The sequence below is a fragment of the Cervus canadensis genome, chromosome 8 (assembly GCF_019320065.1).
Source record: "Cervus canadensis isolate Bull #8, Minnesota chromosome 8, ASM1932006v1, whole genome shotgun sequence".
Taxonomy (NCBI): Eukaryota; Metazoa; Chordata; class Mammalia; order Artiodactyla; family Cervidae; genus Cervus; species Cervus canadensis.
In genome coordinates this window covers 67,703,420-67,720,400 of record NC_057393.1, presented here as the reverse complement: position 1 = coordinate 67,720,400, position 16,981 = coordinate 67,703,420, and the positions used below count along the sequence as shown (strand labels likewise).

General features: G+C 43.5%; 1 pseudogene; it reads right to left on the bottom strand.

Moving 5' to 3' along the window:
• Nucleotides 1-10,108: 10,108 nt before the first annotated feature.
• On the bottom strand, nucleotides 10,109-10,765 carry LOC122446816 (annotated as a pseudogene).
• Nucleotides 10,766-16,981: the final 6,216 nt, after the last annotated feature.

The window sequence follows — 16,981 nt, the reverse complement described above, 5'->3', positions numbered from 1 at the left end:
GTTCTATTGTGTCAATAGATCAAGTCCAATACCCATTTCTAAAAGAAAAACTTCTTCCTTATGAAGAACATAAAATAGTCATAAACTTTTGCCAGATTTTACAGCAGCAAAAACTTCTAAAATAACAAACAAAACTTAAAAAATAAAGAACTAAAAAAAAAAAAACCCTCACAATCATGTTGGTGATCTAAACAGAAAGCTTTTAGAATCTGACAATTCAGTAAACAGAAAAAGGCAAGGGAGTGGAGGATTTGAATAATTATAATAATAAGATCATATATAGATGTATCTTATATGTGTAAATGCATCTTATATGTACATATATATGCATCTCACATTATTTTGTCTTATATAAAACTTTATTAAACACTCACAAAAGTTTATTGTTCACTTTATCAAAAAACAACCTTAGTAAGTTTCAAAAAGTAGAGGTTTCTTTAGGCCATATTCACTTACCTTAATTTATTGGAATGATAGCTGAATGGTGAAAAGATTACTTTAAAAAAAGTGTAACTAATTAAAAAAATAATAAATACTTTAAAACTAACTCCTCAAAGAGTAAATCAAACTGAAATTTAAAATTATTAATACAAGGGGAACAAATTATATAAAACTTACCAGATACATTTAAAACTCTTCACAAGAGCAAACATATTTTGTTGGCAATTTGATCTCTGGTTCCTCTGCCTTTTCTACTTTCTTTTGGTCTCCGTTTGCGTGAAATATTTTTTTCCAGCCCTTCACTTTTAGTCTGTATGTGTCTCTTGTTTTGAGGTGGTAATTACCTTAAATGAAAATGGGTTGAATGCCCCAACCAAAAGACAAAGATTGGCTGAATGGATACAAAAACAAGACCTCTGCCTTTTCTAAATCCAGGAAGTTCTTGGTTCACTTACCGTTGAATTAAGATAGGGAACAATAAAGGAAATAAGATAGAAAGGACAGCATAGGGAATTTTTAAAAAGTAAAAAGTTAAAATAAATACATAGAAAAAATTATAAAAATATTAACAAAAACCAATTTTAACTTTTATAAAAGAGTTGACCTCTGACAAGCCTGACTAAGATTGGGAGAATAGACGAGAAGAAGTTGAAATGTACAATATTAAGAACAAGAGATATGATACAACCACAAATATGAAAGAGATGAAAAGAATTATAAATGAATATGATATGCAACCATAGTGAGAGAGTTCCAGAAAAACATCTACTTCTGCTTTATTGACTATGCCAAAGCCTTTGACTGTGTGGATCACAACCAACTGTGGAAAATTCTTCAAGAGATGGAAATACCAGGCCACCTGACCTGCCTCTTGAGAAATCTGTATGCAGGTCAGGAAGCAACAGTTAGAACTGGGCATGGAACAACAGACTGATTTCAAATAGGAAAAGGAGTATGTCAAGGCTGTATATTGTCATCCTGCTTATTTAACTTATATGCAGAGTACATCATGAAAAATGCTGGACTGGATGAAGCACAAGCTGGAATCAAGATTGCAGGAGAAATATCAATAATCTCAGGTATGCAGATGACACCACCCTTATGGCAGAAAGTGAAGAATAACTAAAGAGCCTCTTGATGAAAGTGAAAGAGGAGAGTGAAAAAGTTGGCTTAAAACTGAACATTCAGAAAACTAAGGTCATGGCATCTGGTCCCATCACTTCATGGCAAATATATGGGGAAACAATGGAAACAGTGACAAACTTTATTTTTGGGGGCTCCAAAATCACTGCAGATGGTGACTGCAACTATGAAATTAAAAGATGCTTACTCCTTAGAAGAAAAGTTATGACCAACCTAGACAGCATATTAAAAAGCAGAGACATTACTTTACCAATAAAGGTCCATCTAGTCAAAGCTATGGTTTTTCCAGTAGTCATGTATAGATGTGAGAGTTGGACCATAAAGAAAGCTGAGCACTGAAGAATTGATGCTTTTGAACTGTGGTGTTGGAGAAGACTCTTGAGAGTCCCTTGGACTGCAAGGAGAGCCCACCAGTTTATCCTAAGGGAAATCAGTCCTGAATATTCATTGGGAGGACTGATGCTGAAGCTGAAACTCCAATACTTTGGCCACCTGACGTGAAGAATCGACTCATTGGAAAAGACTCTGATGCTGGGAAAGATTGAAGGCAGGAGGAGAAAGGGATGACAGAGGATAAGATGGTTGGATGGCATCACCAGCTCAATGGACATGAGTTTGAGTAAGCTCTGAGAGTTGGTGACGAACAGGGAAGCCTGGCATGCTGCAACTCATGGGGATGCAAAGAGTCAGACACGACTGAGCGACTGAACTGAACTGAATAGCAATACATCTAAAGAACAAGAGAAATTAATGATTTTTCAGAAGAGTATAAATTACCAATACTCATTCAAAAAGAAAAGAAAACTTGGCTAGATCCATAACAATATGCAAGATTAAAGTGTGATTAAAAGTCTATGAAATTAAAAGACACTGCTTGGAAGGAAAGCTATGACAAACCTAGACAGTGTATTAAAAAGCAGAGACATCACTTTGCTGACAGAGGTCTGTGTAGCCAAAACTATGGTTTTTGCAGTACGCATGTACAGTTGTGAGAGTTGGACCATAAAGAAGGCTGAGCATCGAAGAATTGATGCTTTCGAATTGTGCTGGATAAGACTCTTGAGAGTCCCTTGGATTGCAAGGATATCAAACTAGTCATTCTTAAAGGAAATTGTCCTGGTTATTCATTGGAAACTGAAATTCCAATACTTTGGCCACCTGATGCAGAGTTGATTCATTGGAAAAGACTCTGATGCTGGAAAAGATTTAAGACAAAAGAAGAAGGGGATGGCAGAGGATGAGATGGTTAGATAACATCACTGACTCAATGGACCTGGATCTGAACAAACTCCCGGAGATAGTGAAGGATGGGGAGCCTGGCATGCTGCAGTCCTTGGGGCCGCAGAGTCAGATACAACTTAGCAACTAAACAATAAGAACTACAGAAAGTCTGTGACTTAGTACAACTCAGTAATAAAAGACAAATAACACAATTTAAAAACGGCAGATTCTGAACAGACATTTCTCCAAGGAAGGTATGTAAATAACCAGTAAGCATATGAAAAGATGCTCGATGTCATTAGTCATCAGGGAAGTACGAATCAAACTGCAATGAGAGGCCACCTTCATACCCACTAGGATGGCTAGAATCAAGAAGTCAGATAATATTAAAAACAAGTGTTGGTGAGGATATGGAGAAATTGGAACCCTGATTCACTGCTGTGTGTCTGTGTACTAAGTCGCTTCAGTTGTATCCGACTCTTTGTGACCCCAAGGACTGTAGCCCACGAGGCTCCTCTGTCCATGGGATTTCCCAGGTAAGAATACTGGAGTGGATTGCCATTTCCTTCTCCAGGGATCTTCCCAACCAGGGACTGAACCCATGTCTCTTACGTCTCCTGCCTTGACAGGTGGATTCTTTACCACTAGTGCCACCTGGGAAACCCAGAGTTACCATATGACCCTGTAATTCTACTCCTAGGTATATACCCAAGAGAAATGAAACACAATAACTTATATATGAAAATTTTTATGGCAGCATTGTTCATAATAGCCAACAGGTAGAAATAACCCAAATGTCCATTGATAGATGAATAGATAAAACATATTATATCCATATAACAGAATGCTGTTTAGCCATAAAAAGTAATAAATTCTGATACATGCTGCAACATGGATAAACTTTTAAAACATTATGTTAGATGAAAGAAGCCAGCCCCAGAAGATCATACAATTATGTGGTTTGATTAATATGGAATGTCTAGAATAGGAAAATCTACAGAGACAGAAAGTAGTTAAGGGGTTGCCAAGAATAAGTGGTACTTGAGTTAGGGGTGATAGCTGAAGGGTACGGGGTTTCTTTCTGAGGTGTCAAAATGTTTTAAAGTTACTGTGATCATGGTTGCACATCTGTAAATATACTAAAACCCACTGAATCATGTACTTTAAATGGATGACTCACATGCTAATGAATTAGATCTCAATAAAACTGTTAAAAAAAACTACGACTTACAAGTGCATCAGGTCTAGATGACTTAACGTTGATTTTAGTATTAATAAGGCATTACTAGCTCACCTTCCCTCCTTTAATCTTAGGGCTTAACACAACAGAAGTTTGTCTTTTACTCACATAGACACCAGGTGTTCCTGGTTGTTTGGCTGTTTCCCAATGGTAATTCAGGAATCCCTGTTTCTTCTATCCATCATCCCCACCATCTTTAATGGATAGCTACTGGGATCATTGCAAAAGAAGACAGTGCAAGGAGTATAGAAACCTGGAGATTTTTCTGCCCCAGAACTGGAAGGGGTCTGCTTTTGCCCCATTCCATTAGCACAAATTTAGTCTCTTGGTACCCTAACAGTAAGAGAGTCTGAGAAATGTGGCTTAGTGTAGGCCAGGTGGAAGAAATGTTGAGTTCTAACTAAATTTTTAAACACTGAACCATTGTTACTCAGATTTATTCCAGGTTATTTTAAAAGATTGAAAACGCCTCCAATCCACTTTATAGGCAAGCATGATCTTAATAACAAAACTTGATGAATATGAACCAAATAACTAGAGACCAATTGCACTTAAGAATATAGATGCAAGAATTATGAGTATACAAAATTTAAAATTAGGAAATTTATCAACATTAAGTGAAGAATAATTTAAAAGACAAAGATCACACAATTTGGTCAATAACAGCCAAAAATACTACTGATAAATTCCTACTATTGATATATAGTGATCCCTAATAACAACTCTAACACAGGAATGCAAAGACTATCACTAAAGGCTTGGAGTGGAATAAAAATTGTTCAGGACAGGAATAATATAGATGAAGTAAAGACTTGATCCAAGTAAAAATGGGGCAAGGGAGACAGAACTGGGAAATCTCAGTAATCAACACACTATATTTTTAACACTATATAAAAACAACAAAATAGAGATTTATGTAGTAATAAAAAAACATTCTGAACCATTCCTTCTTCATAAGGTTCAGGAAAACTAAGTTTACATAAAAATAAACAATAAAAATATTGAGGTCAAATCTTGCTCGAATATATTATAAGAAAAAAGAAAAGAGAACAAGGATCAGAATACTGCTGCTACCTCAACAAAAGCATAGCAGAAAGAAAAACCTACACCAAAAAGTATACAACTGTAGCCTCTTATCTCAAAGTGGTTTAAAAAAATGCATTAAGAAATTGATATAAAACATGAAAGGTTAACTTAAAATTAGTATTAGAAAAATCTGAAATGTGATGGCAGAACTCCAGGAAAGAATTAGAAATAAAAGGAAAAACATCACTTCATAAATTAAGAATAAAACAGAAGGAACATAGTGAATAAACACAACAGACAGAGTATTAAGAGAAACAAAAATGACAGATATCAAAATGGAAAAAGAAGATCCAACATATCCCTGAAGAAGAAAACCAAAATAAGAGTACAGAATACTTAAAATTATTACTTAAGAAAACATTCTTGAGATAAAGATTAGAAGCTATGTGTGAAGAAAAGAGCACACTATGTATCTGAGGGTATCAACCCGGAATGAACTGTACCAAAATATACTATAAGAAAATTACTGGACTTTCTTGTTGCTATTGTTCCGTTGCTAAGTCGTGTCTGACTCTTTTCGACCCCATGGACTATAGTACACCAGGCTTCCCTGTCCTTCACCATCTCATGAACATTCAGTCCGTAACAAGAATGACTGGAAAGAGTCTGACAAGGGGCTTGACAGGGTTGGTGATGGCTGGATGTGGGCAAGAGGAGGAGGTGGTGGGGGGAGTGAGAATGACTCCCATGACCCCGGCTTTCCTGAGGGTCCCCCGGAAGTACTCACCCAGATATCTGAGTACATTGTGATCCATTTCCCCCATCTCATCTTTCTAGCTAGAGAACTCTGAGGATAAGCAGTTTGTGCTTGTCTGTGGTTCCAGCTGATGTTGGGTAGCTCCAAGTCTCCACCATGGCTTCCGGTTTGATTGACTCCACCACTTACAGTGATCTCGGGAAGGCCAAAGTCTCCATCCTGGTGTGTCAGCATCTGCCCTTCGCAGTCTCTCTCAGTCTGCTTTGCCTGCTTGCTTGCTTAGTCGCTCAGTCGCTCAGTCATGTCCAACTCTTTGTGACCCTGTGGACCATAGCCTGTCAGGGTCCTCTGTCCATGTGATTCTCCAGGCAAGAATACTGGAATGGGTTGCCATTTCCTCCTCCAGGGGGTCTTCCCAACCCAGGGTCTGCTTTATAAGGGCCCTAAATACCTTGGCCACCTCATGCAAAGAGTTGGCTCATTGGAGAAAACCCTGATACTGGGAGGGATTGGAGGCAGGAGGAGAAGGGGATGACAGAAGATGAGATGGCTGGATGGCATCACCGACTCGATGGACTTGAGTTTGAGTAAACGCCGGGAGCTGATGACGGACAGGGAGGCCTGGCGTGCTGCGGTTCATGGGGTCGCAAAGAGTCGGACACGACTGAGCGACTGAACTGAATGCCTTAGAACTTGTATTATTAGAACTTCCCTCCGCCACCTTAAAATATGGGGAGTACTCTTAACATCACATTCCGCCAGTGCCTACTTGTGGGATGGGTGGTGGTGATCTTGGAGCCTCAGAATCCAGCCCCCCAGCCCTGGCCCTGTCAAGGCCACTTCCGAGCTAGGCGTGACGGTGGGGCAGAGGCGAAGGAGTGCATTGTCAGGGAACCGCAGCTGCCCGGCTGGAGGCTGGGAGGCCTGAATAGCTTCACAGCTCCGGGCCAGCTCGCTGAATGGGAGCGTGCCCCTCCCTGGCGGTGGCCCAGAATAGATGACATTTTCATTGCAAACTAACAAGGGGAGAAATCCAATTACCTTACAAAGGAGCTCCCAAGGGGCCTCACAGCTTAGAGAAAAAGGGAGGGGAAGGGAAGGGAGAGGGTGTGTGCATGTGTGTGTGGTGTGTGTGTGTGTGTCTGTGTCTGTGTCTGTGTAGGCTCCCACCCAAGCCAGGAGAAACAAAGCCCTAGGGGGCATGGGAGATAGGCTTGAAGGCTGGAGAGGTGGAACTGGGGGTTTTAATTCATTCCATTAGGCCAGAGGGTAGGCCAGGGAAGCTCCAGGTCCCTGGAAGCTTTGGGCCGACGGACCTCCTTCCTTGGTGACACGAGGGTGGTGCAACTCCCCCCAGGCAAGCCCCAGCCTCTCTGAACCCCTCTCAGACTGGGATTTCCCAGACTTGAATCATCAGGAATTCATGCACACATCGCCACATCCTGCTAAACTATTAATCTTTTATCTTTAAATTTATTTAGAGTGTATTATTTAAGTTTAGATTTAAAAAGAAAAGTTTCTATCCTAAATGCAAATATGAAAAGTAGAAGATAATTCTAAAATGAAAGATGATTCAATAACCAATGTTTTAAACCTCAACTAGGTATTGGGGTGACTGAGGGCTTTGGGGCTGGAAGCTGAGATAATCGAGGAGTGGGTGGGGTGGGAGTGGAAAGGGGAGGGGTGTTAGCAAGTGTTTGCAACAAACACTGATTTCTCCTAGTTCTAACCCAGGAGGATTAAGAGAACTGAAAAGGAACACTTCTCCTCTAGGCCCTCCCAGCCCTGGCCCCAGAGTGGCGGGCGTGGCAACACCAGTCTGGGTGCCCTTAACCTTGGTTGCCCAACTGCTTAGTGGGGATTAGGGGCAACGTGGCGGTCTACTGTACTACTGGACAGACCTGCTTTCTGTGCTTTGTGGGGTGGCCACTGGGGTCCCTGAAAGTGTGAGTGGCCTAGGGGAGGGGGAAGATGATGGTGGTCCCAAGGCAACAAGAAAGTCCACTCTCCTGCTTTCCTCTTTGGACTTGGCAGGAAGGGCCGCAGATCCCCTTTGGGAGGAAATTATCGTTTGCTTCCTCCAGCCCAGCCAGAGCAAATCAGCCTTGAAAGGCTGGCCTGCCTCGAGGCCACACAGCTTGCCCCTTTGTGGCTCCTTCCTGGCCCCACTCTCACTACCCTAGGGAATTGAACTCTCTGGCCCAGATGCCTGAAAATTAGCTTTCTGAGGCTCAGGGACCTGGGCTGGGTGGGGAGGCGGTACTTGGGATTACAGAGACCCCTCTGCCAGAGACATCACCTGTTTTCAAACCACAGACATCACCTGTTTCTTCTGTCAAATGGAGGCTTTTAGGAGGAGCTTTGGTCCCAGGGGAGCTTGGGCCCAAGGGTGGGACAACACCAACTCCCATCCCTCACTCTCACAGCCACTCCAAAGCTTGGGGAAAGTAAAGCAAACTGAGAAAGCAGCACTGCTCACTAGGGGGCCGGCTCAGATTAAGCCCCACCACTCACCACTGACCCGGCAGGGACCACTGTGGGCTTTGGCGGCTTCCCGCTCCCTCCTGCTCCTTGGGCCACCCCTGCTTTCAGGATGCTGCAGGAGAGGAGGTTAGCAAGGGAATGCAAGTCTGAGTCAAGTCTTCAAAGGATTCTCCAGTCATTGAGATACCTGGGGAGGGAGGCAGAGTGGGAGGTTCAAGAATGGGGTGATCTGCACAGCTGAAGCAGTCAAAGAAGCTTAGAGAAGGAAAAGAGAATAATCAAAATTGATAAAGCACTTCCTAATTGGTTACTCTGCATGGTGTCGGGCATTTCAATACTCTAGGAGATGTTGAGGCTAGTGGCTGACTTAAGAACACCGTTTAGAAAATAGAAGAGTTCACTCTGTATTTCCTTGCCATATGCCCATTTCTAGTCCCTATTTTTCACCTCCTATGGCATTTGACTGTGTTGAAAGCCCTTCCTTTTTGTATTCAGACTTCTTTGCTTTCGGGACTCCACTCTTTCCCTACTTATCTGAGCATTCTATGTGCATCTTTCAATGAGTCCAACCTGGGTCTCTGCTGCCAGGGTTTTGTGGGTAGGTGTGTGTGTGGGTATGGATGTGTGTGTTTATATTTAGAAAATACATGTTCTCTAGGTGACTATAGTACTGTAATTTTGCAGGGTTTGTCCCATCCTCTGGCTGTACCTGGAGTTCATTCCTTAACCTTCTCATCTATAACCAGCCTTATTGTTTTGATCTTATCTCTCTCCTGAGGACTCCCAAATTTATTTCCATCACTGGTAAATCCCACAATCTATAAGATACATCCATCTGGACATCTCAACTCAAAAACACAAGAGACCCTCAACTGAACTCATGTTTCCTCCAAACTTTCTTCTTACCATGAAATCTTCTGTCCCAGGCTCCCAAAGTGGAAGTTCCCGGGTCCTCACTGATTCACTTCCCTTTTGATATCTCTCACCCTCCTTTGTGACCAGAACTTCTCCCACACCCCATTGTCATCCTGCTCAGTGACCAAGGTAGTTCCACCTCTTAAATTCCTCTTGTGTCAGCACCTTCCTCACTCCCTAAGTCTCTAGCAGCTCATACTGACTACTGAAGAAGACTTGTAACAAGTGGCATAGTTCAGTCTTTCTCCAGCAAAGAGAATCCCTTAGCATAGAAATCTCCTTTTTCTTTAGCATAGAAAAATCCTGGGTAAGGGATTCCCGGGCCCCTTCCTCACCAAGATGCATATTATTACTCTTCTGAATTCACTTGCCTATGTATTCTAATCCTTCTATAAGCACATATTTATACACTCCTGTCTTTTCCCTATTCATTTGTTTATCCAACAAATATTTGTTTATTTTATAAACTGTTATTTTTAATCAATCTTAGTTTTATTTTCTCTTTAAGAGGCTGGGAAAGTATAGCTTAAGACCACTCAGTGGTTGTTCCTACCCATTCAGTGGCCTGAGCAGTGGGAGCTGCAAACCCATTTTGAGCTACAGGCTGAGGGCTCTATCTTCCACTGGAAGCTGAATAGTCATGGCAAGGCCCTGTGCCTTCAGACCCACCTGCGACTTCAGAATGGGCTTCCCTGGTGGATCAAATGGTAAAGAATCCGCCTGCAAGGCGGGAGACCTGGGTTCGATCCCTGGGTTGGGAAGATCCTCTGGAGGAGGGCATGGCAACCCACTCTAGTGTTCTTGCCTGGAGAATCCCCATGGACACAGGAGCCTGGCGGGCTACAGTCCATGGGGTCGTGGAGTTGGACATGACTGAGCGACTAAGCACACACAGCCGCAGGTCCAGGAGCTGGAGCAGTCCATTCACCCTGAAATCCCTCCTCGGCACACAGCCTGCTCTTCCTCTCCCATCTGTTCAGGACCTCTGTGGAAGGAAGAGATTGTGCACAGCCTCCCATGGGCATGCAGATGGTGCCAGGCGTCTGCAGAACTTCCCGAGCCTGTATCCACCACATCAGACCCTCTGGGGGAGCTCCCTTGCTGGTGCAGATGATGGCAGTGTCCTCATGGTGCAGGGGAGTGTCTTCATTACACGGGGTAACAGTGGGCAGGTGACTGTAAGATGCCTCTGTGAGAGGCTGGCAGTCAGCCTAGGGAATCAATAACCACTGAAAGTCACAGCTCCCAGAAAGCTGCCTGGTTCTGAATAGTGAAGGTTCCAGGAGTGAAGCAGCCAGCAATACGCGTGGCCCCAGTGGCAGCAGCAAACCTCAGTACAACCTGGTGGCCGGTATCCCTGGGGAGTGTAACGCTGATGTCAGCCATCAGTTTTCCATGGCAACAATGGCATGAGCCATCAGCAGAAGCTTCTCCCAGGTCCTTTCCAGGATTATGATGTACATGCCATCACTCTTCCCCCTGTAGAGCTTCTGTTTCATTTGGAAGTCACAGTTCATGCCACCTAGGGCTCCAGACATTGTGAAAGTTGCTCTTTAAGTTATGTGGGGAACCCAGAACCATGCTGTATGAACTCCTGTATAGTAAGTGTAGTAAGACCAGCATAAGACCAGCAACCATTTATTTGGTGTCAGCTATGAGTCAGACCATGAGCTCACGGTGGGAGAAGATAAGGATGAAGCAGATCCTGGTCCTGGCTTCATGGAGTATGGAATCTAGTCTTCATGCCATTGCACATGCTATTCTGGCATGCAGATATAGGTCTTTGCACTGGAAAATGCCTGCTTATAATTAGGAGATCTTATACTTCCTTCCCACTCTCTGATGGATCATCCTATGCCACCTTGAAGTGTATGCAGTGCACTTTGAAGACACCTGGACCAAGATCTAGCAATAGAAGGTAAATAGGTAGATTTTGTTGTTGTTGTTGAAAGTGACAGAAAACCCACTCAAACCAGCAAAAAAGGGAATTGACTGGTTCATATAAACAGAAAGTGCAGAGGTGGAGCCAGCCTCTCGGACTGCAGAGATGACACTTACATTTGGAGGACTCCCTCTGCTCCTGTCCTCAGGCCTTTTTCCCTGATCTTCTTTACTCTTAGACTGAGGAGAGGAGTGGGATGTGGCTGCAGAAAAGTGAAGGCTTACCACTATTCAGACAGTGATGCCTTTAGAAAAAAGCTTTTTACTCCTAGCATCCATGTAAATATCTTAAAGATAGGTCCAACTTGGATCAAGTCCACATCCCTGAATAAGTAACCAAGGTAGAAGGATACAGAGGTCTGACTGGCTGGGCAGAGATCACATACCCATCACTGTCTCCTGCAGAGCAGGGCAACATGCCTGATTGGCAGCCCAAGCAGAACCACATGGAGTTCTCCAAAGGAAGGTGGGTACTGTGACCAGGAGAAGGAGGGAAAGGATGTGGGACAGATAAAGACTTTAAATGCTGCTACAGATAGTGAGGGGGCAGAATGAGATCCCTGCTCCACGATGCTCTCCATTGTACCACACAGCCTGGTGGCTAATCAAATAGAATACCCCTTAGCCCAACATGAGCCTAAAATGGTCCAGGTCCTCATTCTTGCTCATTCTTATACAGGAACTGTTAATGGTAGAGCATTTCCTCACTGCTAATATTTCTTTGTAGGTTTCTTCCAGCCATGAGGGAGGAACAGAAACAGACTTACCTAGAACACTGGATAAAACATATGATACAACAGCTTTTAGACAATAGACAACAGATAGCACTGGATTATGATCCTTGAGGGAAGGAAAACACATGAGATGAGCCCCATAAGCCCCTGGCTTGTGCCAGGAGGTGATTCTGATCTGTGTTGTACAGATGAGGAAACTAAACAGAGACTGATGATCTTGTGAATTGATGAGGCAAAGACTAGAGTTCAGGAAATTGAGGTGGTGAGGATTTGCAGGGCAGAGTAATGGAGAGGAGGGATCTTTGTAGAGAAAGCCCCCAAAATCTGCACAGTATTCACAGTATCATTGAATATATGAGGCATCTTACATATTTGATGACAGATGCCAGAAGGGTCATATTTCATAGTAGGACTAAACTACCTCTAGAAGAAAAACTACTCTAGTCCTACCTTTAAAAAACTTAAAAACAAGCTTCTAAAAGTTCATTCTGGTCTTTTAATGGCATGCCAGAGCAGAGTGCAATCCTCTTTAAAGGATTACAACAAAATCCAGTGCTCAAAAGCAAACTTACATTGTGTCACATTCAATCAAAGATGAATAGAAATGCAAAGAAGCAGAAAAATTTTACCCATAACTAGAACAAAAATAATGGAAATGTATTGAGAAATGACAGAGATGATGGAGTTAGTATTTAAGGATGCTAAAATAATTCTTGCAAATGTACTTATTATGTTTAAATGATTTAGAGGAAAACATGAACATAATGAGGAAGTAAATAGTAAAAGCCCCAAATGAATTCCTAGAAATGAAAAATATTTGAAGTGAAAATTTCATTGGACAGAAGGAACACTTATTTAGACACTGAAGAAGAAAGATTTATATACTTGAAGACATAGCCTAAGAAACTGTTCAAAATGAAGCAAAGAGAGAAAAAACATTGAGAAAAAAATCGAGTCTCAGTGACCTATGGGACAATATCACATAGTCTGACTCATGTGAAACTGTAGTTCCAGAAGGAGAGAAGTAGAAAGAGCAAAAACATTTGAAGAAATAACAGGCAAAATCTTTTCAAATTTGATAAACTGTGAATACTCAGACCAAAGAAGCTCAGTGAACCCCAAGCAGGATAAACACCAAGGAACATTATAATCAAATTGCTGAAACCAGCAATAAAGGCAAAATGTTGAAAGCAGTCAGAGAAATTTTAAAAAGACATTATGTACCCAAGAACAAAGATAACAGCTACACACACTTCTCATTAGAAATTAGGCAGATCAGAAGAGAATTCAACATCTTTGAAGTGCTGAAAGGAACAAAAAAAAACCCCTATTAATCTAGAATTCTCTTTCCAGGGAAAGTAGCTTTCAAAATAAAGATTGTTTTTTTTTTTTTTCATACAAATGAAAGATGATAAAATGTGTTGCCAGTATAAGAAATGTTATAGGAAATTCTTCAGGAGAAGGAAAATGATACCAGGTAGAAACTTGGATCTACACAAAGGAATGAAGAGAGCAAGAAATGATAAACATTTGAGTAAATACAAGTAATTTTTAAAAAAGATAGTTGACTGGTAAAAAAGATAATTGACTGTATAAAGTAAAAGTAAAACTGCAATATTTGGAGGTTCATAATATATGTAGAAATTGTATGACAACAATGGCATGAAGAATGGAAGGGCAGAATGGACGTGTACGGCTGTAAGGTTCTTATACATGAAACAGTCTAGTATAATTTGATGGCAGACTGATGTGTGATAACAAACCACAGAGCTACACTGGGAGAATAACAAGAATAGAGCTAAGCCCCAAAACTGAGACACAATGGAATCTTGTTTCTTTCTGTGTGTAGGGAGCCCCATCAGCATAATACAGCTGGCCTCTCTTCTCTCTCTCTCCCTCATTCTTTTTTTTAAAAATTAATTAATTAATTAAATTTTGACTATTCTGTGTCTTCATTGCTGCTCAGGCTTTTTCTAGTTGCAGTGAGGGAGGGCTACTCTTTAGCTGCAGTGCGTGGACTTCTCTTGTTGCAGAGCATGGGCTCTAGGCAAGTGAGCTTCGGTAGTTGTGGCTCAAGGGCTTAATTGCCCCAAGGCACGTGGAACCTTCCCTGACCAGGGATCCATCCCATGTCCCCTGCATTGGCAGACAGACTTTTAACCAGGGATCACCAGGGAAGCCCCTCCTTCCCTCATTCTGCTCCAGGAACTAGCAAGTGGGTTACCTGACTGTGAGTCAGACTTGTGTGGCCCAGCCCTTTTCTCTGGATACAAACTACCTGTAGGAACACATGTTTCTGCTGTGCCCTAGTGTGTAGGGGAGGCTGGTGATGGTGCACACTTGTCTGTGACTTTGTCGGTGAGTCTGACTAGTTCTGGGTTTCCACGAGGATGCCCACTTACCTGTAGCCTTAAGCCTTGTTCTTCAGGATTTGCTTCATGTGCAGTAAATGTGATATTTGGTCTCTATCTGTTTTGCTTGGTCTAATTTCTTAATTGGTTTGTATGTGCTAAGTTGCTTCAGTCATGTCCAACTCTTCGGGATGCTATGGACCTTAACCCCAGGCTCCTCTGTCCATGGGGTTCTCCCAGCAAGAATACTGGAGTGGGTTGCCATGCCCCCCTCCAGGGGATCTTCCCAACGCAGGGATTGAACCCGAGTATCCTGCGGCCCCTGCATTCCAGGTGGACTCTTTACCACTACCACCACCGGGGAAGCCCCTTAACTGGTTTAGAAATCAGTGTTTATTGAGATAGTCCTCTGCTCTACACCACAGACAGTGGTTTATCAGTCAGCTCCCTGACAGATCAAGGGTGCTGCATCTGTTCCCCACCTGCCTCATGTGGTTGACATGGAATAGGGAGGGAGTGGCGGTGGAAAAGGTGACGAGGAGCAGCCTGGTTCTGGACTCCTGGACTCAGAGAGGACTGAAGGGGCCTCAGTGAGCCTACAGGGAGGGAGCGTCTCAGTTTTCCTCCCCTCAGTTCCTGCTCAGAGTCTCCAACACCTCCCCAGGTCCTCCCAGCCAGGCCAGTTATGACAGTGGCACAGACTGGGAGCTGCAGACCTGGATTCCTTGCCCAGCAGGGCCACTACTCACCATGTGACCTTAACCAAGTTACGCCTCTCTCCCCAGTCTGGCCTGAGTTTCCCCACCTGAAACAAGAAGGGTTACGCTAGACAGTAGCTGGGCTTCCCAAGTGACTCAGTGGTAAAGAACCTGCCTGCCAATGCAGGAGCCACAGGAGATAGGAGTCTGATCCTTGGGTCACGAAGATCCCCTGGAGTAGGAAATGGCAACCCACTCCAGTATTCTTGCCAGTATATTCCATGGACAGAGGAGCCTGGTGGGTCACATGGGGCCACAAAGAGTTAGACATGCCTGAGCACTGAGCAGACAGTATCTAATAGTGGCTCCTCTGGTCTTTATCATGTCTTTGTGTAGATGACAAACTCCAGCTTAGGCTACATGTAGACTTCTGTGTTCCATTCTTTTTTTTCTCATTCTCCTTTTCATTTGATGCTTTTTTCCCTAGGTAGTTGCTAACATTGGGAAGATTTCACATAAAAGTTTGAATTTCTAGCTTTTCTTGAAAAAGGCTTTGTTGTCGCATGGCAATCACAAGCTGGACTTAAGAGGCAGTTGGCTCTTTTAGGGGTTCATGGCCTCTCCAGGAGGCTGCAGTCCCCACTTGGCCATCTCCATCATGTTGCAGCCTGCTGGCCTGGCAGCACTTGTCCTGGGGACTCTGCAGAGATGGTGGGGAAGCTGTGCTGTGAACCCTGGTCTCTGGATTCCCAGACCAGGGTGATTTCTACTATATTCTGTGGCCAGTTTGACTCTGCCCAGATGGGACAGAAGAGACGATTATTTCAGAACTGCCCGATGTTACACTCCTGGAACCTGGACTTAGCGTGGGGAAGACACAGAACTTCATGGGCTCTGTGGGTCCTGGTGTTCTACAGTGGAGATGCATGCAGGAAACACAAGTGCAATCAGAGGTCCCTGGTCTCTCCTTAGGTCCTCTTCTTCCCACCCCCAACCAGTGGCTGAGCCAAGAGGCTGGAGTTAAAGCCCTTCCCCCATTGACAGCTTTATAGATCGCTCCCAGCCCCCCACCAGTCTGGTTAAATCATTGTCAGAGGCACAAGGTCGGGTCACCAGCTGGCTGCCCCATGCCGAGGAGACTAGCGGTGGTGTTAGGAGGGGTGGAGAGCCTACAGGAGCCCCTGCCTTCTATCTCCACAGCCCCGGTCCTGCAGACCCTGCTTAGAATCCAAAGGGCTCCTATCCTATTAATAAGTGATGCTGAGAAGTAATCTCAGCTCTGGTGACATCCTGGCCCAGGGAGGGAATAAGGGCTCTGGGAAGGTCAGACAGACCTGGAGTTGAATCCTGGCTGCCCACCAGCTGTGCCCACCAAAGTCAGTTACTGAATGCCCTGAGCCTCAGTTTCTTCACCGGTCACCTAGGACAAATAATAGTCAATAACTCTACATCTCAGGGATTCTGTATAGATAAAATAAATGACAGGAGTGTGGATGTGCAGTAGCAGCAGCGCTTAATAGGCTCTCAATAATTGTCCGTTTTTCTTTCCCTTCTCTGAGCCTCAGCAAGCTGCTCCTGGGAGTTCTCGGTTCATCTGTTGAGGCTCTGTGTCGTGTGTGTGTGCATGCTAACTCGCTCCAGTCATGTCCAACTCTTTGTGACCCCATGGACTGTTGCCTGCCAGGCTCCTCTGTCCATGGGATTCTCCAGGCAAGAATACTGGACTGGGTTGCCATGCCCTCCTCCAGGGGATCTTCCCAACCCAAGGATTGAACCCGTGTCTCCCACAGCTCCTGCATTACAGGAGGATTCTTTACTACTGAGCCACGGGGGAAGCCCCCTCTGTGTCATATAGGCAGACTGAATAGCCTAGAGACGAGAGCTTTTAGGACAGAAAACTAGAAAGCAACCTCTATTTAAAAAATTAATATCTTTAACATATACACACTGCTGCTGCTGAGTCCAATGCAAGAAAGTGAAAAGTGAAAGTAACGTTGCTCAGTCTTGTCCGACTCTTCGTGACCCCATGG